Source organism: Juglans microcarpa x Juglans regia, chromosome 8S (genome assembly GCF_004785595.1).
Source record: "Juglans microcarpa x Juglans regia isolate MS1-56 chromosome 8S, Jm3101_v1.0, whole genome shotgun sequence".
Taxonomy (NCBI): Eukaryota; Viridiplantae; Streptophyta; class Magnoliopsida; order Fagales; family Juglandaceae; genus Juglans; species Juglans microcarpa x Juglans regia.
The window spans coordinates 5,222,061-5,245,606 of NC_054609.1; the positions used below are offsets into that span (position 1 = coordinate 5,222,061).

Consider the following 23,546-nt stretch of genomic DNA (forward strand, 5'->3'; position numbering starts at 1 on the left):
ATACTGGTGTATCAATAATATTATCGGGAATAATTTCCCGAATCTCTGTATCAAGATTCTAGGATCTAGTATCAAAAGATCTGGTGTCAAAATTTTGAGATTTATTTTGAGAGATTGATGTAAGAACAGATCTAGGTGTCTGATAACTAGAGGGTGCTGGAGAAGAATAATATGAAAAAGATCTTCTAAAAGGTTGAAAGGCTATTTGGACTGTTTCGTCTGCTTTTTGATTTATATATTCAAGATCATCTTTAGAATTATTTTCTCTCTTAGGTAATGGGGTAATATTCTCTAATTGTCATTCATTTGGAAGTGTAATTTGATTCCAATTAATTTGTTTAGAAATTTGTATACTAGAGTTTTGTGTACTAGATTGTAATAATAATGTATATCTTTTTGGATTGGTAATAAAAGCTTATGGTTCTAATGTTGTTTTCATTAATTTATAGAGAATCATATAAACTAATGTTAAAGTGTGTGATCCTTTCATCATTTGATAACCATTTGTTTTAATATTTAATATTAAAGTGTATAAAATATTAGCATCGAATAATGAAATGGAATAACTAGGATAACAATTAAAATAAACTGGTCTTTCAAACATGCTTGATTCTACTATTTCAAGTAATAAATCATGAAAATTGTAGTGTCTTCCATCTCTTAAGCAAAGTAATACAGAGGTGTTTAATCCACTCCTAGTAAGTGGTTCTATAGAGACTTGTACTAGTCTAATATGTATGAAAGAATATTTATGTTGTTTGTGATGTTTAATTGCTTCTTTTGTTAATAGCTGTAACGATTCATAATCATTATTTAAATTAATAGTTTTTTCTACTGTTTTAGTTGTATAATTTGTAAGAAATGATAATTTAGAAGAAAAAGTGGAATGTTTGTATATTTGGATTTTTGGAACATTAGGAATTGTTCAGTCTTGTAGATTTCTTTCTATATCTAATATACTATAATATTCTTGGTTGATGTTATCAGGTTCTATAGGGATGCTAGTGGTAGATTCGGTAGATTTGAATAAAAAATTCATTGATGTACATGATATTTAGTCATCATTAATGTATAATCTTGTCTCATCAATTGTTGTTATCTCTTAAAATCTTTTATGTTATTCATCAAGATTTGTAACTCAAGTCTTAAATTATAATCTGTGCATTTTAACTCATACAAATCACGAAAGCCAGTATTATGAGTATAATAAAAATCCATCTTAAAATATGTATCAGAGCCATTGGTGATTATATTGTTATTTTCATTGCTATTTTCTTTACTATTTAATTATGAATTACATATTTTAAGATGGATTTTTATAATATATATTATAATGATATAGTGATACTAATACTATATGTTATACATTATGGAAAATATATTAATAATAATACATTGATACTAATTATTACTAATACCATATACTATACTAATAGTGATATTAATACTATATAATAATATATGGTCAAAGTGATAATTATATAATATCTTATATATAATTATAATATATATTATCATATATAATTATAATTTTTATTATTATATATTATATAATATTAAAAATTAATTTAAATATATATTATAGTGAATCAGTCCGATCCGATCCTAAAATTTATAGAACCAGAACCAGAACATTTCCGGCCTATTTTTGCATTTTAGAAACCGGTTCCAGACTGGACCGGTCCAAAACCCTTTCCACCGGTTCGGTTTTTCAGTTAAAATTTACACCTATAGTACCAACTTTTTTGTTTCTGGTCTCTATAAATGCTAATGTTTGCACACTAATATATGTTCCCTTCTTACTGAATTATTGGTAACTCACCTCTTATCCTCACAATATTTTCAAGATAATTTCGATGCCTCAGCTGGAAGGCAAGAATAGGAAGTGTTAGCAAGGTTTGATGGTCGTAGAGGAATAAATGCAAATGGTACAAGCATTTATTGGAAAATCTTATTTAGTGGATTTATTATTTTATCTTATTTTGGCATTTCGGAGTCATGGATATATATGAGTTTTTTTGGAGATTTTAATATATTTTATTGAGGTATTTCCTTGGTGTCACAGGGGAGGAGCATATATTTTGGTTTTGAATAAATGAGTTTATATTTTATGAGGAATTGGGAGTTTATAAATTTGTTATTGGAGATGATTTTAGGTTACAAATACTAACTCTCAGGACCTCCGGGATCAGGGCATTACAAATGTTAATATCACAAATGTCAGTATTGTTATTCAAGAGACTTTTTAAAGAAAATTAGGCACTAAGCAGTTTATTTTCTTTTACCTAGGCAAATCAAGGTTTAAATGTTAACGAATTATGAGTGAGATCAGTTCTGGTTGGGTTTTGCTTTCATAGTTACCAGTAGGTGAGTTCCTTGATTCTTTGTGTCCCTTTTTTGTTTATTGTATGCATGTATTGCAAACTATAAATATGCATAGTGTTCTATTTTAGCATTGTGTTATGCTTTATTATTGCTTTTCTGTTATGTGAATCACAGTCTAGGGATGAAATTCATATCTAGTTCTGTTCGGGTACGTTTGGTTACTAAATACCTCTCAACTCATCATTACAACTTTTTCAAATTCTAACACAAAATATAATAAACAATTCAACTTTTTCAAATTCTAAAATAATAATAATATTAAAAAATAATATTCTAATAATATTTTATCATCTCAACTCAACTCACTTCAACATCCAAACGCAACCTTAGTGTTATGTCAGGATCATTCTATGATTTACCTCAAAGTTCACAACTATTTTAGCAGATGTTAATGGTCTTTGGTTTAATTTTTGAGCGATATTTAATGGATTTTGTGATTCAAGTTTTTATCTCATCTCTACAGGTGTTTTTGATATGAAGATCTCCTTTGGAGGACAAGTTTTCACACAGCTAGATGTGGAATTGCTTCTTATCAAAATCATGTATTGAGAGAGACACTTAAAATTGAGCTAAAATTAATTATAGCCAAAGATTGAAACTTGATTCAAACCTTTTACATTCTTTGAAGATGGGAATGACTATCTTGGTTGATACATTTCAATCAAATTTATTTTATGCTAGTTTCTTTCTTTTTGATTGATAAATGCTGAACTTTGGCTGTTGTTCAATTGTAGGAATACACATTGATTTGAGGCTTAAATAAAGGCAAGTAATGTGAACATGCATTGGAAGAGAGAGTGTTGAAGGTTCCAACTCCTTTAATTGTTTTCATCATGTGTGCTTTAGGGTTGTGTTAAAGGTGCTCTTTTATTCATTCAGTGCATTTTTCAATGGTTTAGTACTTGTGCTTCTTTGTTTATTTCCCTTTCTTTTCAAACTACATAGAAATTGTTGTTTGTATTCCAATGCTAGTACTTGTTCGTATTCTTTTTTAGTGTATTTGTAATATACTGGTTCAATCAAATTCTACAAGAAAGAATTTGGAGAGAATGCCAAGGTATTTGATAGTATGTTGCATTCAAATATAACATTTTGATTATTTTTTTTTTTTTGGCTTCGATAAGGTTAAGGACTACTGATTCTAAAGCTAATATCTTAACTTTATTAAATGTGTTTTCAATGTCTCGTGGCAGAAAACTGTTAGGTGAACTGTGCATGTGTTAGGCTAACGTAGAAGTTTTTTCTTTTGCTCTTTTACTCATTCAGTGCATTTTTCCATGGTTTAGTACTTGTGCTTATTTTTTTTTTCCTTTCTTTTCAAACTACCTAGAAATTGTTAATTGTATTCCAATATCTTCTCAATATGAATCTCCAATTGCTTGGTAAAAAGTATACCATGGAGAGGTTGGCAGTATACCATGGAGAGGTTGGCTGAGATTTATCGGGTCTATTTCAATTATTGTACTATTTTTTTTATTGTTTATTAATCTATGAGCTTAGTGTATTTGTAATATATTGTTCACATTCTTGATGTGTTTTAGGTAAGGGTATAAGCTTGTGATATTGTTTCACTAGTATTTTGCTTTTAATCTATGACCTTAGTGTATTGGTAATATATTGTTCACATTTTTGTGTTTTAGGTATAAGGCTCTGATATTGTTTTACTAGTATTTTTTTTTTCTTATCTCATAAAAGACTATTTCTGGCGATCATAAATCATCGCAAATATTTTTTTTTTTTTGTCGCAAATGTCTATTTACAGCAGTCTTCATCACAACAAATAATTATTTGCGACCATAATAAATTTTTTGGTGGCAAATGCATACTTGCAGCGATAAAATCGCTACAAATAGGCATTCCAGAACAAAACTCTCAACATTATGACTTACATTGTCTGGCGACCAAAAAACTCACAGGGAAAAAAAATTACTTTTTCCGACCCCAGTTAACCATGGTTGGCATACTTTTTGTAATGAAATTTTGTACTTTTTGCGAGGACAAAAATTGTTGGAAACAAGAGTATTTCCAACATACATTTCACTTCGCAGGTTTAAGTACTATATTTTGCCACCAATTTCCGAGGAGTCAGCTATGACTTGAAGTCACGGGAAAAAGTCATTTTTGGCAAATATATGGACTAATTGCAGCAAAATCACTCGTAGGAAAAATGCTAATTTGTTATAGTAGAGTGATAATATGTGACACGATATCGAGTTACATATTTCCTTATAGTTTGAAAGGTAGTTTCTAAAATTGATAGTTTAGAGAGATGATTACAAATTGGGTAACAGTTTGATATATAGGAGTTAATGTATTCTTTCCCAAGAGTTCAATGATATACTTCTTGAAGTATGCCATACAACATATATCGAGCATAAGGTGCGTTTACGTGGTTTTTTTTGGATATTGAATTTGTCATTCAATTCATGTATCCGCAAATGGTATGTACGTGCGTGTAAGTTTTTCATACATATGAAGCACGTTTTTTGGATTGTTACTTTCTTGACGTTTTCTGCTTTAAGAAAGTCAAAACCAAACCCACATCCGATTGGTCAGACTTCTGTTAACCAACGTGCGTACCCAATGAAAAAAGAGTACTTCTGATACCTTTCTTGTCTAATCTCAGACCTTTAATGTCAGTCAATTCTCAAATCCTAGGTAGGCGTGACTATAGGACATGTTGAAGGAGGAATTTATGATTGAAATTTATGGAATTTAGTATAATGAAACATGTTTAGTATTAACAGTTTTAACATAATAATTAAAAAAATATCCTTAAAATTTCTGTTTCTACATCTAAAAAAATAAACTCTGAAGTTCTAACAATTTTTTTCTCTCAAATTTGTGGTGGATTGATCGACATTCTTGATTGGATTGGTTTTAATTAAGGATTTGGGGTTTGAATTTGTGAGAATTATAAAATAGGTGTCACGACATTTAAAATTTGAAAGACTCGGACAATAATTAATTTAAAAAATTCAATTCCTTGTGTAGATCTATACACCAAATAAAATATTTAACTGACATAATTTGATTTCGAAAATCATAAATATTAAAATTTAAATATTATAAATCAGATCTGGCCAGTTAAATGATATTGTAAATGATGTGTTCTACATATATACTGCTTGAGAATAGAATAATTTAATTAATTTAAGATCAAGACAGGTTGGAAGTTTCCACCTTTCCATTACTTTTAGCTAACAGTACCGGGGTTTCAAATTATTAATCAATTTTGATATTACTATAGACTATATTAAATAAACCATGTTACAATTGGAATATATCTGTAACACCCTGCATTTTAGTGTATTTTTACTAAAGAATTATTTTTATTTATTTAAATTTTATTCTCGTATTTTAAAATTGGTTGGATTTTTTAATGAGTTTATTTCTATGATTTTAATTTGGTGAAAATTATTTTTATGTGTTTTCTTAATATTTATTTATTGTTATGCATTTAAATTGCTTTTAATATTTATTTAATTACTGTGGGATTTAATTATTTCAATTTGAATTTACCATACGTTTAAATTATTTTATTTAACTTGTGGTTTTAAAATCATCTCCGTTGGATCATTTTTGTGACCCAAGTTATGAGGATTGGACCTCATTTCTTTTCCCTCTATTTTTCTTTCCTCTCCTTTTCTTTTCTTTCTTTTCTTTTTTTTCTTTTTTCTTTTCTTTCCTCCTTATTTCTCCTCCCCGCGCGCGCAACTCCCTCTCCCTCCCTCTCTCTCTCCGTCCGTTCTTCCTCTCCCCCAGCCCGCCGCCGTGCGCCGGCGGTGGTCGACACCGCCCCGCTCCCCAGCTCCCCCAGCCACCGGCGACGCCACACCTCCGTTTCCAGCTCCATTCGCACCGCCGTTAGCCACCACGAGCCCATTGAAGCCGCGACACTCTTTCCGCTGCTGTGCCGCCGTCGCACCACCATTAGCCACCATCTTCTTACCACATGATCCTCGACCTCTTGGCAACCCATTGGACCCAACCCCACCTCCGATCTGTCACCGGTGAAGCACATCCAACTCTATTTCCGTTTTGGGCTTTTTGGTCTTCTACCGCCCATTTCGCCGCCACCCACGGCAAACTACCACCACCATTGGCTTCACCGACCTCCCTAGGCCCTACCCTATCAATCTTGGGTCTTCGTTTGTCTCTGTTTGAAAGTTGGTATTTGTGACCCACGGCCACAGTGTATTTTACACTGTGGTGTTGCTCAAACGTCGCATTTTTCAACTTCGTGATCCTTCGGAAATTGTTATATTGCACTGTAAGTATTTTTCTTAAAGAACTTTCGTGATTTAAATATATTTTTGCACTAACACATATTGTCTATGAATTGGTTTGTTTTGCCGGACTGAGTCCGAGGAATTTCGGGGGTCGGATGGATTGTGGACGGAATTGTGTTTGTTTGCATTGTGAATTGTGGTTGTTGGTTGTTGGTTATGGCTTGTTCATGTACATCGCATACTGCATGCATGATCATGTTTGTAAAGAAAACTGGGTTTTCGCATGATTGCATACATGTTCATGTGTTTATTGAAAATTAGATTTTCATGTGAGTAAAAGTAAAAGAGACTGTAGGGATGGTGGTAAGCAGGGATGGTGGTAGAGTCCCGCCTGCGATTCCCGCCTACGGTACACGCGGTAGGGATGGTGGTAAGCATGGATAGTGGTTGTGTCCCGCCTGTGATTCCCGCTTACGGTGCACGCGGTAGGGATGGTGGTAAGCAGGGACGGTGCTAGAGTCCCGCCTGTGATTCCCGCCTACAGTGTTCTGTTAAGTATTCATTGTGTGTAAAGGAACTGTAGGGATGGTGGTAAGCAGGGATGGTGGTAGAGTCCCACCTGCGATTCCCGCCTACGGTGCACGCGGTAGGGATGGTGGTAAGCAGGGATGGTGGTTGTGTCCCGCCTGTGATTCCCGCCTACGGTGCATGCCGTAGGGATGGTGGTAAGCAGGAACGGTGGTAGAGTCCCGCCTGCGATTCCCGTCTACAGTGTCCGATAAATGGGTTGTTTGTGTGAATCATTTTATGGGAAAATGTTTTACGGATATTTTGGGCCAAAATGGGATTTTTGGCGTGTGTTGGAAATAATCATCTTTCTGGAAAAAAATGGTGTTTTATGGCTAAATGTATTTTGTTATATTGTTGGTTGCATTAATGTATTTTTATCCCGATAGTTGTTTGGTTTATACTTACATGTGATACCATTTTATGGTATCGCAGATTTTGATGCAGATGATGATGACGAGTCTTAGCTTGGCTCCGTTGGAGGAGTGATCTGGGATTGCTCCTGTTTAGTGAGTTATGTTTTTATCAATTTATGTATTTACCTTTTGTATTATATTTGGGATGACTGTATAATTTTTAAAGATAAATTGTGTTAAATATTTGTATTTAAATTTCTGGTACTTAGTTGACTTATTTATATTATCCGCTGTGACTTTTATTGTGCACCTTTGCATGTTGCACACACACTTGAGCACATTTCTTTGGGATGCGTGAACGTGTTGTCATCATCCTGACGTCACGATTCGCTTGTTTTTTTTGTATGTGGGAGTCGGGGCGTCACAGGTGGTATCAGAGCAATTCGGCTCTGGGTAAAACCACATGTCCCTTAGGATAGTACCAGAAAATTATTTTTATTATTTTAAAATAATAAAATTTTTTGTTTAAGTGGTGTAAGTTAAGTTATTTATTTTATATTATGAGTTTATTGCTATTTTATTTTATGTTAATTGATGTTATTTGATTTATTTGATTTTATTGCTTTAATTAGTGTTTACCTTTGGTTGAGTATGGTTTTATTGGCTTTATTTATTTTATTGTATAATAATTCTGTTGTTTATTTATTTTATTGTATAATAATTTTGTTGTTTATTTATTTTATTGTATGTCATTTTAATTTAATTGTTTTATTTTATGTCGGATTATTTTATTGTTTTATTTATTTTATTGTGAACTACTTCATTGGTTTTATGCATTTTGTCGTATGTTATTTTATTTATGAAATTTTATTTTATTTTGTTTTGTTCGAAATTGAAAGGCGGTTAAGGGCTATGTTATGACAGGAAGATGGTACGACTGAGAAGGCCATTGTTAGGCTTAAACATTGGTATAGTAGGCCTGAACTCTTGGTGATTGGTTGTTTTAATATCAAGGCTTGAACATCAAGGTCTGGGTGAACTCTTTGGATTAGGTACTCAAGTTGCTGCTAAGGAGGGGAATAGTTTTTAATTGCTTAGGATAATTGAGAATTTAGGTTCCGTAGAATTTAGGTAATGAGTCTTTGGGGTAGGAGGTTGTAAGTTCAACGAATCTCAATGTTAGATTTATGAGAAGTTCATCTAAGGTTTGAGGCCCCATAGTTTTTAGAAAATAAGTTATGAGATTTAAGCTGGTAGGTTCAACAAGCAATTAAGGGATTACTTAGATTAGAAGTTTTTGATCTTGCCGACCTCAATAAGTAATTTGATAACATTTAAGATTTTAGAATTTACAAGTTTTATAAGGCGAATGTTTTAGATTTAAGTTCATCGATCTTGAGCATTTCAAGAAATGATTTATATCTGGGTTAAGGTTTTAGAATTTCAGAGTTGAATGGCTGAATTAAAATAGGATTAATCTGAGTTAAGTTACTGATATGAGAATTTTTTTTTTAGGGGAGAATTTCTTTGGAGATGGAAGATGTTGATCTAGTTCGGTTAATAATTGTTTTTAGCTTGAGGTTACAGTGACAGGTTAATGATTTAATCCATATCAATTTTAAGGATAATAGATGGTAATGATGATCACTTGCACATTTGGAGCATTTTTGGTTTTGGCTAAGGGTGCGTAAGATTGATGTATAGTAGTGGTGAGTGGTCATGGATTTCGGAGAGTATAGGTCCTAGTCTCATTTGGTTTGGAAGAAGTTGTTTTGGTTGGTGTGGAAGAGGAGTCAACACAATAGTAGTAATTCAAGAGACCTTGGCTTGGAGTTTTTGGTGAGTCGATCGAAGTGTGCAATTGAAGTGGGTTACTCAATGAATCATGGTTGGGAATAGTTATTGTGATTATATTCAGGAATTAATTGTGACTTGAGGTTACCTAGGAATTTAAATTTTTGAGGCTATACTTTCTTTTGGAGTTTGAGCATCTAGTTGGTTGAATGAAGGATCAAGTTCAGTTTATAAGGACTAAATGGCGGAAGCGCAAAATCGCCAGAAGAGTTATGCAGATACAAGAAGAAGAGACTTATCCTTTGAAGTAGGTGATTGAGTTTATCTTAAAGTCTCTCCTATGAAAGGCGTTAAGCGCTTTGATAAGAAAGGAAAGCTTAGTCCAAGATATGTTGGCCATTTGCAGATCGTAGAGAAGGTTGGGCTTGTTGCTTATAGAGTGGCTTTGCCGGACTATTTTGGCGGTATATTCTTAGTCTGCTCTTTGTTGAATCTTATTCCTGTCTTAGTCTTAATGTTGACCTTGCCAATTTCGAGGACGAAATTTTATTTAAGGGGGGGAGGATGTAACACCCTGCATTTTAGTGTATTTTTACTAAAGGATTATTTTTATTTATTTAAATTTTATTCTCGTATTTTAAAATTGGTTGGATTTTTTAATGAGTTTATTTCTATGATTTTAATTTGGTGAAAATTATTTTTATGTGCTTTCTTAATATTTATTTATTGTTATGCATTTAAATTGTTTTTAATATTTATTTAGTTACTGTGGGATTTAATTATTTCAATTTGAATTTACCATTACGTTTAAATTATTTTATTTAACTTGTGGTTTTAAAATCATCTCCGTTGGATCATTTTTGTGACCCAAGTTATGAGGATTGGACCTCATTTCTTTTCCCTCTATTTTTCTTTCCTCTCCTTTTCATTTCTTTCTTTTCTTTTTTTTCTTTTTTCTTTTCTTTCCTCCTTATTTCTCCTCCCCGCGCGCGCAACTCCCTCTCCCTCCCTCTCTCTCTCCGTCCGTTCTTCCTCTCCCCCAGCCCGCCGCCGTGCGCCGGCAGTGGTCGACACCGCCCGGCTCCCCAGCTCCCCCAACCACCGGCGACGCCACACCTCCGTTTCCAGCTCCATTCGCGCCGTCGTTAGCCACCACGAGCCCATTGAAGCCGCAACACTCTTTCCGCCGCTGCGTCGCCGTCGCACCACCATTGGCCACCATCTTCTTACCACATGATCCTCGACCTCTTGGCAACCCATTGGACCCAACCCCACCTCCGATCTGTCACCGGTGAAGCACATCCAACTCTATTTCCGTTTTGGGCTTTTTGGTCTTCTACCGCCCATTTCGCCGCCACCCACGGCAAACTACCACCACCATTGGCTTCACCGACCTCCCTAGGCCCTACCCTATCAATCTTGGGTCTTCGTTTGTCTCCGTTTGAAAGTTGGTATTTGTGACCCACGACCACAGTGTATTTTACACTGTGGTGTTGCTCAAACGTCGCATTTTTCAACTTCGTGATCCTTCGAAAATTGTTATATTGCACTGTAAGTATTTTCCTTAAAGAACTTTCGTGACTTAAATATATTTTTGCACTAACACATATTATCTGTGAATTGGTTTGTTTTGCCGGACTGAGTCCGAGGAGTTTCGAGGGTCGGATAGATTGTGGACGGAGTTGTGTTTGTTTGCATTGTGAATTGTGGTTGTTGGTTGTTGGTTATGGCTTGTTCATGTACATCGCATACTGCATGCATGATCATGTTTGTAAAGAAAACTGGATTTTCGCATGATTGCATACATCTTCATGTGTTTATTGAAAATTGGATTTTCATGTGAGTAAAAGTAAAAGAGACTGTAGGGATGGTGGTAAGCAGGGATGGTGGTAGAGTCCCGCCTGCGATTCCCGCCTACAATGCACGCGGTAGGGATGGTGGTAAGCAGGGATGATGGTTGTGTCCCGCCTGTGATTCCCGCCTACGGTGCACGCGGTAGGGATGGTGGTAGAGTCCCGCCTGTGATTCCCGCCTACAGTGCTCTGTTAAGTATTCATTGTGTGTAAAGGAACTGTAGGGATGGTGGTAAGCAGGGATGGTGGTAGAGTCCCGCCTGCGATTCCCGCCTACGGTGCACGCGGTAGGGATGGTGGTTGTGTCCCGCCTGTGATTCCCGCCTACGGTGCACGCCGTAGGGATGGTGGTAAGCAGGGACGGTGGTAGAGTCCCGCCTGCGATTCCTGCCTATAGTGTCCGATAAATGGGTTGTTTGTGTGAATCATTTTATGGGAAAATGTTTTACGGATATTTTGGGCCAAAATGAGATTTTTGGCGTGTGTTGAAAATAATCATTTTTCTGGGAAAAAATGGTATTTTATGGCTAAATGTATTTTGTTATATTGTTGGTTGCATTAATGTATTTTTATCCCGATAGTTGTTTGGTTTATACTTACCTGTGGTACCATTTTATGGTATCGCAGATTTTGATGCAGATGATGATGACGAGCCTTAGCTTGGCTCCGTTGGAGGAGTGATCTGGGATTGCTCCTGTTTAGTGAGTTATGTTTTTATCAATTTATGTATTTACCTTTTGTATTATATTTGGGATGACTGTATAATTTTTAAAGATAAATTGTGTTAAATATTTGTATTTAAATTTCTGGTACTTAGTTGACTTATTTATATTATCCGCTGCGACTTTTATTGTGCACCTTTGCATGTTGCACACACACTTGAGCACATTTCGTTGGGATGCGTGACTGTGTTGTCATCATCCTGACGTTACGATTCCCTTGTTTTTTTTGTATGTGGGAGTCGGGGCGTCACAATATCCCATGATTTTAAATCATTTAAACGATATTACACTATTTTAGTTTTATTATCGGATTATCATCTTTCTTCTATATGTACTTTTGACCCTATATTAGATGCTAATGTGATCAATATGTTAAAAGTTTGGAATTTTAACGAGAAAATTTCGTAGATGAAGCATTTCTTTACGGAAAGAAACTGGGTTGAACAAGCCACGTGGGCGGCATCATGCATGATGTACTCACTCGATCTCCTAAAAACACAAAACACATGATTTTCTTGAAAAGTCAGAAAAACGTGATGCTCTCCTACGGGGCAGAACTAGGATTTAGTGCGTAGGGGTGATTAGCAAAGTGTTTCGTATATAGAGGTGAACAAAAACTAAAATTTAAGGTAATAACGTATGTCACCGACATTTAACGTTAACCATATATGGTTGTTATCTAGGGACAAACTAAATTATTAAAGCTACCCAACTAAACCTCTCACTTGAACTCTATCGAACTCAAGTGAACGATAAAAATTAAGATAGAAATAATCAAGTAAGATTTTTTGAAGCAAATGATAAAAATTAAGTACACAAAGATAAAAAAATTTATTGAATCTAAGATTGAATATTGTAAAATCTCTATAATATAGATAGAAATAGCAATGTGAGATTTGTTGCATGCATTCACTCCTAATTGTTAACTCGATAGTAGTATATGTGTACTTACTAACAAAACTAATCCAAACAAGCTAGCTAGTGAGAGACTTGAAATGAAAAGTGTAAATAAATAAGAAAAATTAAGTTGTAAATTTACCAAATAGCTTATAAAAAGATATGAAGACATTTTCTTGCCACTTATGAGATGAAAAAAAAAAAGTGAGATTTTATTAAGGACAAAAAATATGTGTAAGTATGAAAAAATTATTAAAAAACTAAAAGAAACCTAGATAATTAAGTAGTAAATGAGATTTTTTTAAATGTTTTTTTTGGGGGGGGGGGGGAATTATCTTTATATTAAGATATTTAAAAAAAAAAACCATATACTAAATCATGTTTTTGAAAATTTTTGGGGGACCATCAAAGTAGGTCTGCCCTTGTTCTCATGGTTTTTCTCGAGAGAAATATATTTACAGTCGTAAAATATGCATGTAATATATAAATTTTTTCGAAAAATTTAAGTAAATATGGGATCTACATAAAAAAATAATAATTTAATAATAAATATCACTATTTTTTAAAATGATTGTATGGTACTTACTGATTCTATAACTATATCTAATATTACTCTTTTCACAAACAAATGTATAACTGAGATGGCAACTTCCCATTGGGTGTACTCGTGTAAAGCTAGCTACCTAGCCCTTGCATCACGGCAACGACGGATACTGGTTCTTGTTCTCAATCTTCGCATGTTCACGCGGCTGAAACGATCCTCCATTTTAGGAACCATTAGAAAAATATCAAGACGACGGCTGAAGCGTGCCGTCGTCTCTTTCTTCTTGCCATCGTCGGAGACCCAATAAATTATACATATATAGATATATATATATATATATCATCTTCTTCATTGCTTCTGAGTTATGAAGCCATACGAGAGACAATTCAGTGACCATTTTCTGCTGCTTAAGCCAGAAGAGGCGACCTTCTATGATCTTGTTCGCTTTCTCCTTTTCGCTGACTACTCAGAAACAAGTGGATTCCTCGACTGCACGGAATCTCTAGAGGCAGATTTTTGGCGCCGATGGTACATCTTCAACTCCCTTCTCGTGCAGAAACTACTCCTTCTCTATGGAAAACCTCTGGTTCTGATAGGGAATATGCTGGAGCTGTGGCTGAATCTTCTCTTAAGAAACGGAGGATTTCTCAAGCTGTTTTTTAAGTTCTTTACAGGTTTTAATTTTACATTATTCTTTTCCCATTTTTTATAGTTCTATGAATCATTAATGGATTAAACAGTACTACTGAATTGCTAAATTCCTGAAACTGATCATGGGTTGGATTAATTTATGCAGGAGAGGTGGTGCTGCCTGATCCATCATCGGCAACGTTCACATCTATTGTGGGATGTCATGATGGAAGAGTGGAGTTAGACAAAAGCGTTAGACAAGATGATCACAATAAATATAATGCTTCGCTTGCAATGATGGCTTCCAAATTGTCATACCAAAATGCAGAATTTGTTCATACCATAATCAGAGATCACTGGAAAGTACGTATAATATTATATTAATATGAAAAAAATATATATCTGTTTAAGTTAATTTCTCCTTATATGATGATGATTCTCTCTCTCTCTCTCTCTCTCTCTCTCTCTCTCTCTCTCTCCCTCCAACTTCTGGAACGGTACGTGCGAATCAACCTAGATCTCTCGTACAATTAATTCCCGAATATGTTATAGAACTATGAGTTGATACAATATCCTCGAAACTCTATGAATCAAATGCATTTGATACATGATTTCATGCATGTTATAAGCTATTGAATCCAATTAATAACAAGATATAGAATGATCATGATCATAATCATATATATGGGTTCCACACTTTCTATGAATTTCTTCTCCATATGAACCAGATCGGAGTTGAATTAACGGAGGGCTGCAACAGTACATTATTATTATTATCCGGGTCTATCTCAATGATGACCCAATATTCTAGCTTATCATCATGTCTGATATTGATCATTCACATGCTCATATTTTATACATACATACATACATACATATGTGTGTGTATATATATATATATCGTGGCATGTAATTAATGTGATATATATTCTCTTTGGATGACGTGTACATGTGATATGCATAATCAATAATGCATGATTCTACCCATAGAAATGTATATCTGGCTAAGCAGTACAGTAAGATGAGATTATAATATGGCAATTCGAAGTTAATTTGGGGTTTTCAAGTTAAAATTACTACAAGATAAGTCAGCTGATGTAATCAAGGGCTGATAATATTTACTTTGTCTAAAAGTTGGACTAATTTGTCTTTAACTAATAATGAGAGTAAAGAATGAAGGCATTAGTCGATGATGACTAAGAAGAAATTTCAGTTGCAGAAGATGGGAAACATGTAGAAACACAACTTGCACGTCAAACTTGGCAACAACCGGAAGGATTCCAACACTTGTCAAATTACAAGACAATTTGGACATCTTTCTTCATTTCAAAATCCTTAGAATAATCTTATGAGAAATGATATTCCGTTCTGGTGTAGTATCATGTACACCACAACTTCTCATTTTGTTTCGCTCTAAATTTCGGCCCGTTTCGGTCCATTTTGTCCATTCCGATCAAATTCTAGCCATTCTTCGGGCTCCATTCCTTTCCGAACTGTTTTAATTGCGGTTTTATAAATTTAAATCTAGCAGATATTTAATTAATTCTCGAATATAAAAGGCATTTATATAATTCTATTTTTTTTTTTTTTTACTTTAAATGTGTCCTCTCATTCTCTCTTTAAATATCACTATTTTTAATAAATTCTCTATTTTTTTTTCTTTTAGTTTTTGTGTCTCAACTCAAGTTTATGATTTTTTCAACATGTATTCATTTTATAAATCATCATTCTTCCTTAAATATCCACACATGCATGATACACACTTACATATACATGTATTCATTTTATTAGTTGTTAGTTTGAATATACATATAAATATCAATCTATATATATATAATATAGTTAATCCCGAAACGGAACATGGGAACGTAATGGAATCGAAAAATTCTATTCCAGTATTTAAACCACAATGATCACCAAAACAAAATTTAAAATATTACAGTTGCACACTCAAGAATTGTATCTAGTATTACACATTTTAAATTTTATACGAGAGCGCTTCATTTGAGTTGTGAAAAAGATTGTACGTACATTATTAAATATATCCTTATTCGTCTAATTTTAAATTGGATCTAAGAGTTCTCCCCATTTCTAAATACAAAGAAATACTATTTTCTAAAATAATCAATGATGGTTCATCTCACCAATCCTCCCCCATTAAGGAGTCCATTCGTTTTATTTATCCTATTCTTTTAAATTTCATTTAGGGCTTTTCATGTTTGATCATAATGACACTCAAAAATTCTCCTTACATGCTAAGAAAACATGACAAGATTCTTTAAGATTATGCAGTCAAGGAATCACTTGCTCTTTCTCCCTGGAGGTAAGTTTATGAGTTGCATGAGCCAATTGGTACAATTAGTTGGAAAACAAGTTTTGGGAAATTAGAAAATACTTTGTACTAAGTGAATAGAAATCCTCTCCAATAATAGAGAGAATTAGAAACATCATGTGAGTTTTTCAACAATTAATGTTATTCATATATGATTTTTGGACAACATGGACCCCACATAGGCATTTAATATTGTGTCTATTTCCTTATGCGACCGACTCTCTAATTCAATCAACAACTAAAAAAGATCTCAACTAGAATTATAAGTATGCTTTCTATTGCCTCCCCATGTGAAATGCAAGGCTCAAACTTGAAATTTTGTGCTTAAATTATGTGTTTTTGGACAATCGAATAACAACTATGGCGAACTTATTATCTAATTTAAACCGGAAAACATTAGTTTTGATGCAATAATACAATAGTATTTCTCTTCTTTTTGGGGAATTTAGAAAACATACAGGTCTAAAAATAAAATGGTTGACAGATTTGTGAAGGACAACCTTCAACTCAAGCTATCATGTTCGAAGATACAAAGAATAACCCTAACCTAATCATGGTTGGGTTTAGGGGCACCGATCCATTTGATCCAATTGCAATTGGGATAGATGTGGACTCGTCGTGGATTGAGCTTGAAGGCGTGGGAAAGGCACATAGTGGCTTTATGAAAGCTCTAGGCTTGCAGAAGGACAAAGGCTGGCCAAAAGAAATAGAGAAAGGAAGTGATCCCCCAAAACAATTTCCTTACTACGAAGTAAGAGGGCATCTAAAGGAAATATTGCAGAAGAACAAGAGAGCTAAATTCATATTAACAGGACACAGCTTGGGTGGGGCATTGGCAATTCTGTTTGTGACCATTCTAGCCATGCATGAGGAGGCATAGTTATTAGAGAAGTTGGAGGGAGTGTATACATTTGGTCAACCAAGGGTTGGCAACAAGCAGTTTGGGGATTACATGAAGGAAAAGTTGAATAAGAATGATGTGAGGTATCTGAGATATGTTTACTGCAATGACGTGGTGCCTAGGGTCCCTTATGACGATGACAATATATTCTTTGAGCACTTCTCTCCCGTCCTCTACTACAATGTGTACTACAAAGGGAAGGTCAATATTAGTACTCTCTCTTTCTTGATCATATATAACTCTTTGAAATAGTCACATTATCCTTTGCAACTAGTAACCGGAAAAATATTATATTCAAAATTACTATAGAATCAACTATGCATCGCGTAGGTGCACAATTAATCATATGTATAATATTTAACCATTTTTTCAGTCAAGTAGTTGAGACTTTCTCACATATCGTTTACTGAAATATGAAAAGTTAGTAAAAGTAAATGTACTAATATGATAACATCTTACACATTCAGTTTGAAAGTAATTGGGAATGTAATTAAAAAATAAGGTAGCATACTTAGGAATTCTTGGAGATCATTGTCTCTTTCACTCCCTTTCAAGCATATAAAACAATAAAATTTTAGATGTAAAACAATAAAATTTTAGATGTGGAACAATAGCACTAACACACTGCATCTTTAATGTTTGAATCCAAGTTTTATGGGAGGAGCCAAATAAGAACTACTTCTCACTATTATGGGTAATACCTAAGTACCTAAATGCAGTTTTGGAGCTGATCCGAAGTTTCATAATCCCATATATCAGAGGTTCAAACTACAAAGAAAGTTGGTTGATGAAAATGTATATAGTGTTCGGATTGATAATTCTCGGATTAGTAGCACATAGTTCTCAAGATTATGTTAATGTCACCCGATTGGGATCCTTACCTATAGACCTCCAGAACTCACTTGGGCATAGAAATTCTAAAGTTGGTTTACCAAAGAAATCAAAATAGCTTATATAAAGGCTTTGGGGTTTCTTTGAGGGCAACTAACAACTCTTTTCAAGGATTTAAATTGCAATGTCATTTTTTTTTCATTCAATTTAGAGAGACAAGAAATACATTTATTGGGACAATTGACTTGTAAACTAAATATTTTCCTTTAGGAGCATTTCATGAATCAAGATCGGGCATTATATCTAGTCACCATGTCTACAACTTGCAAGAATAGTATTATAGATCACAAATTGTCATTGTACTCAAAAAATAGGTGGGTGGGTAGGATACTCGCCCTCCCACCCCACAATAATATAACCAGAATGCTCTACATGTTTTTTCTTTTACCCTCCTAGTTACATCCTTCATTTCCTCCCTTTTCTTCTTCATGCCTCTCTCTCCTTTTCTGAATCTCTTCTTCTTCATCTCGTCCTTCTCATCATCTTCTACTTATTCTTCATGCATCGGCCCAAGGCATGACAACATGAATCTACATTGAGATCCATGGCGGGGCAATGAGCTCTACAACAACCTACTACACAACATGATGTTGAGCCTCAATAGAGGGCTAAAGACCCAGGCCACAACGGTGGGTATCCCCCATGGAGAGGCTGATCATGATCCAGATTGTGAATTTAATCTTTTATCTATGAGCAAGTGGGTTTTAATGATTCGGTTATTATGACTTTTTGAATTATGTAATGGCCAGGATGCTTGGAAGGGTCTGAATGTTTGCAAGAGAGGCTTTAGATTGGTTTTATTGATAGAAATCAGATGGTGGGATGGGAAGTACATCCGCCCGATCAATGGGGGCAAGTAGGCATGAGGTTAGGCGATGATTCGTTTCATTGTCCAAATTGTGCTTTTAGCAAAAATAGATACAATATTATTCAATTGTGCTAACAATTTTCATATTAGATTATATTGAGAGGGATATATTATTCCAAAGGAACAAATTCTTCCCTTGTATTTTTTTTCTTTTGTTATGACTAATATCAAATTAACTAACATTAAATGTACAGTAGGAACAAGCAAGAGACATTAGCAAATGCCTCAAAACAAACATTATACTGCATGAAATAGAAAAACAAAGGGGAAATGGAACTAAATGGTCAATTTGCAATCGAGGAAAAGGTTCGCTTGAAGGTGATAGTGAGTAGGGGTGTAACTAGTCCGGTTTGGTCTGGGTTTGGACAAATTTTTGAACTCAAACGGTATATACTGATTTTGAAAATTTAGGAATCAGTATGGATCGATTCATCATCAAAATCAGAACTTTCAGTTTTTCCGACATTAGTCTGGTCCGGTTCAATTTTTCTAGTTTATCGTTTACACTTGTGGCACTATATAAGTTTAGTATGATAATTTTTTTGACACTAAACTTAATTGCTAGAATTTAATATTTATTATTAACAATTACTAACTCATTAGTGTCTAATTATACTATTGAGATTAATAGACTTGAATAATAAGATTAAAATAATATAATTAGTGTCTAAATATACTGGTATAGTATAAGTAGTGTCTAACTTATATAAAATATTATATTAATTTTATATTATAGGATTAATAGACTTGAATAATAATATTAAAATTTTATGTTATATTATCTAGCAATTGAGCATATAAATATAATATAAGAAATTTTAAAATATATACCAGTTCGGTTTGATTTAAACCAGTTTTCAAAATATAAGAATCAGTATTGAACCATTTTAGGATAGTTCTAGTTCTTAAGAACTGGAATAAACCCACTAGTTCAATTCAACCAATTTTTCTATTTTTTTTACACTCCTAATAGTGAGTAGGGTTTGGAGCTGTAGAGGCACGAAAAAGCCGTTGGAAGTGGCAGTATAAGGTGGTCATGATGGAAGGGACTGATGGATAAAAAGCATGCTTGAAGATTGTGGACAAAATATAGCGAATCAAGCCTCTTACAACTAAAAAAAAAAAAAAAACACACACACACACACAAATAAACAAATAAAACGTCAAAAATACCCAGAATTTGATGCCCAAGTGGAGGTGAGAATGTTTGGAGGGATAAATGGTGGTGGGTGGTTGTTCTGGGAGAGAGAAGCTGACAACATTTGGTGGACACGCATGTTTGAGCCAGCGCATGTGGCCGTGGGCACCAATAGATGACTGCTAGTTAATGGGTGTTGGGGAGGCGATGGAATGGGGAGTTAGTTGCATAGGCGCATGAGAAGCAAGGTGGAGCATGAGATCCTCGTGCACCGAAAGCGAGATGTGTAGATGACGTGACTCGCACATCATTTGGATGCGCAGTCGCCATATGCGTGGTGGCTTATGGTGCAGCAAATCACAAACTAAAGCTAAGTGCGTAAGAACAAAACAACTAACGTCACTAGCCGTTAATTCCTCCCTTGCATTGAGTACCTATTTCCACCCTATCTCTTTACTATGGATGTAACCAGTCCAGTTTTGGACAAATTTTGGAACTAAACCAGTATACACTAATTTTGAAAATTTAAGAACTGATACAGACTAGCTCATTATCAAATCAGAGCTTTTGATTTTTATCGATTTCGGTTTGGTCCGACTTTTCCAGTTTACCTTTTATACTTGTGGTACTACATAAGTTTAGTATTATAATTTTTTCAACACTAAAATTATTGCGAGAATTTAGTTTTTATTATTAACAATTACTAATTCATTAATGTCTAATTATATTAGTATAGTATAAGTAGTGTCTAATTAAATAAAATATTATATGAATTTTATATTATAAGATTAATAGACTTGAACAATAAGATTAAAATTTCATATTATATTAATTAGAAATTTAGCATATAGTATAATATAAAAATTTTAATATATATATCGATCTGGTTCGGTTTAAATCGGTTTTCAAAATATGAAAATAGCACCAAACAGGCTTATGACCGAATTCGGTTCTTAAGAATCAATACCAGACCGAACCCACCAGTTCAATTTAGTCCAATTCAACCGATTTCATTTTTTTTACACCCCTAGTCTCGACTTATTAGCCATTTTCGTTGTGTTGGGTACTATAAATTTTACCCTATAAGCTTTACAAATTCATGTCTTATTTTTTTTTAACCTAGACAATCTTTTTAGGGGACATCAGGCCTAGCAGTTGGAAGTTTGAACCCCAACCATGTATGGTATCAGGAAGCACTGATTGTGTCATTCGGAAAGGCCATTGATTACAAACCCATAAGTCACTAATAAAACCAAAAAACTAGTCAAAGTAATATTTAAGACATTAGTGATATATCAATCTTTGTAATTGAAAGCACCAAATAATGGGGATGAGAACCGCCCAAATGGGGTGGCTTGAGTGGCCCAGCAACTCTAGGAGTGAATGGGCAATCACTTTTGTCCTTTTTGGTTTTTTTTTTTTAATTTTTTTTCTGCATTATAAACACATCAGCATAGTTGGGACCAAAGTACTTAATCTCAGATCGAAGAAAAGTAAGAAACTACACAACGGTAACATTGCCCTTTTTTTATACAAAAATAAAAGGTCTATTAAGGCTTCGTTTGTTTTTACAGATTAGATGAATTGAGATAAAAGTTAAAAATTGAATAAAATATTATAAAAACATATTTTTTTAATATTATTTTTGTTTTGAGATTTGAAAAAGTTAAAATTGTTTATTTTATTTTGTATGAAAATTTAAAAAAGTTATAATAATGAGATGGATTGTAAAAACAAATGAGGCCAAATCTTAACATTTGGACGAACTTCGAAAAATAATGTATAGATCATAATAATGCAACATCTCTATTTGTCCCACAAGCTATCATGGTGATCAAAAAGTGGCATGAATACCTTGATATTCACTAAACTAACCAACCAACAGCCATTGAACTAACTTACTATGGTACAAGTTTAACAAGAAAGGCAACATAAGGATTTCTTGATAGTGGATCTCATAATATTCCATGACCCCATTAACGTGTCATCATATTGTAGTTAAATGTCCCAACAGAAATGAAGGAAATTTAAATAATAAAGTAGTCAAATATTCATACCTGGAAATGCTATTTATATCCAAAATGGAAGGTTGAGTACCCATACCTTTCTTTTTCCAATCATCAACATTAGCTGAGCTCTTCCCAGGGAGCTGAGCTCTATGTTTCTTGGACCACCTAATCACAATGACACGTTCATCTACCACAACATCCGTAACTTCCATTTTAGATGATGGTTGGCTATGCAACTACACAATAGGTAGGGAGGAGGGAGAAGAGGCAGAGAAAGAAAGCCTCCTGTGTGGAGATGATTGACTGCTACCACCATCTTGGTTGCCATGTCCCTTCTTGAAACACCCAAGGATATGTCAGTGCCTTCATCCTTAAGCATATTGAGCTTTTCATCTATGTTTTTGAAACAGGGGAAATAGGACAAGATCAGATATGTGAAAATACATCATGCCTTGTGGAGGGGACATTTAGACCCCAAGGCTTCGAGCCCATCTCTAAAGCCAAGCCCATCCATAAGTTCAAGAAGACTTATTAATGGCTTAAGGCTAAAAGCCCCACAGACAAAGGACTCTTAACCACAATTACTGTTACTGACTTAAGCATTGGAGTTTACGTAGGGCAACTCGGGCCATTCCATCATCACCGCAGGGTTATCCATATAGTTCGTAGTGTGAAACACGTCCTTTACAGTGGCAGTGTCTGTGGGATTTTCACAAACTTCAACATGATTTTTACATACCCACTATCACACAATCACAAGTCGACCGAGATCCAGGACCAAGCATGACGGAGGCAGAATGAAGGTTAGCAGAAGCGGAGGAAAGGCTAAAACAAGTGATGACAGTTGTTGAACAACTGCAGAAGGAAAACGAGGAATTAAAACGATAGAGGGACAATCCTCCTATCTAGAACAGGCAACCTGAAGGAGATGCATCCAGTGCAGGCGGGGGAGGGGGGTTAACAGTGAAGAAATAGAAAAGATGCACGACGAACTACGTAGTTTGGTGGACTAGTACAAGGAGATGGCAAAGAGGATCAAAGGCTCCTCTTCCATGGAGCAACTCCTCACACACATAGATCTCCCTTACAGTGAGGAGGTAATGGTGGCCCCTCTATTGGCTAAGTTCAAGGTGCCGCAGATCGATCTATGTGATGGATCTAAAGATCCCATTGATCACCTCGAGAATTTTAATGCACACATGACTCTCCACGGCTTCCCAGGGGAGCTGGTCTGTCGCACCTTCCCACTGACACTAAAGGGAATAGTGCAGGGATGGTTCGGGACCCGTCGCCCTGGATCAATTGGCAGTTTTGAGGACCTTACGAAGCAGTTTCTTACGTAGTTTATGGCAAGCAGGAGATGCTACAAACCAGCGGCCTACCTATTAACCATAGAGCAGAAGAAAGGAGAGAACCTGAAGACCTAC

General features: G+C 34.6%; 1 pseudogene; it reads left to right on the top strand.

Annotated features, from left to right (window-relative positions):
• Positions 1-13,714: 13,714 nt before the first annotated feature.
• On the top strand, positions 13,715-18,230 carry LOC121244153 (annotated as a pseudogene).
• Positions 18,231-23,546: the final 5,316 nt, after the last annotated feature.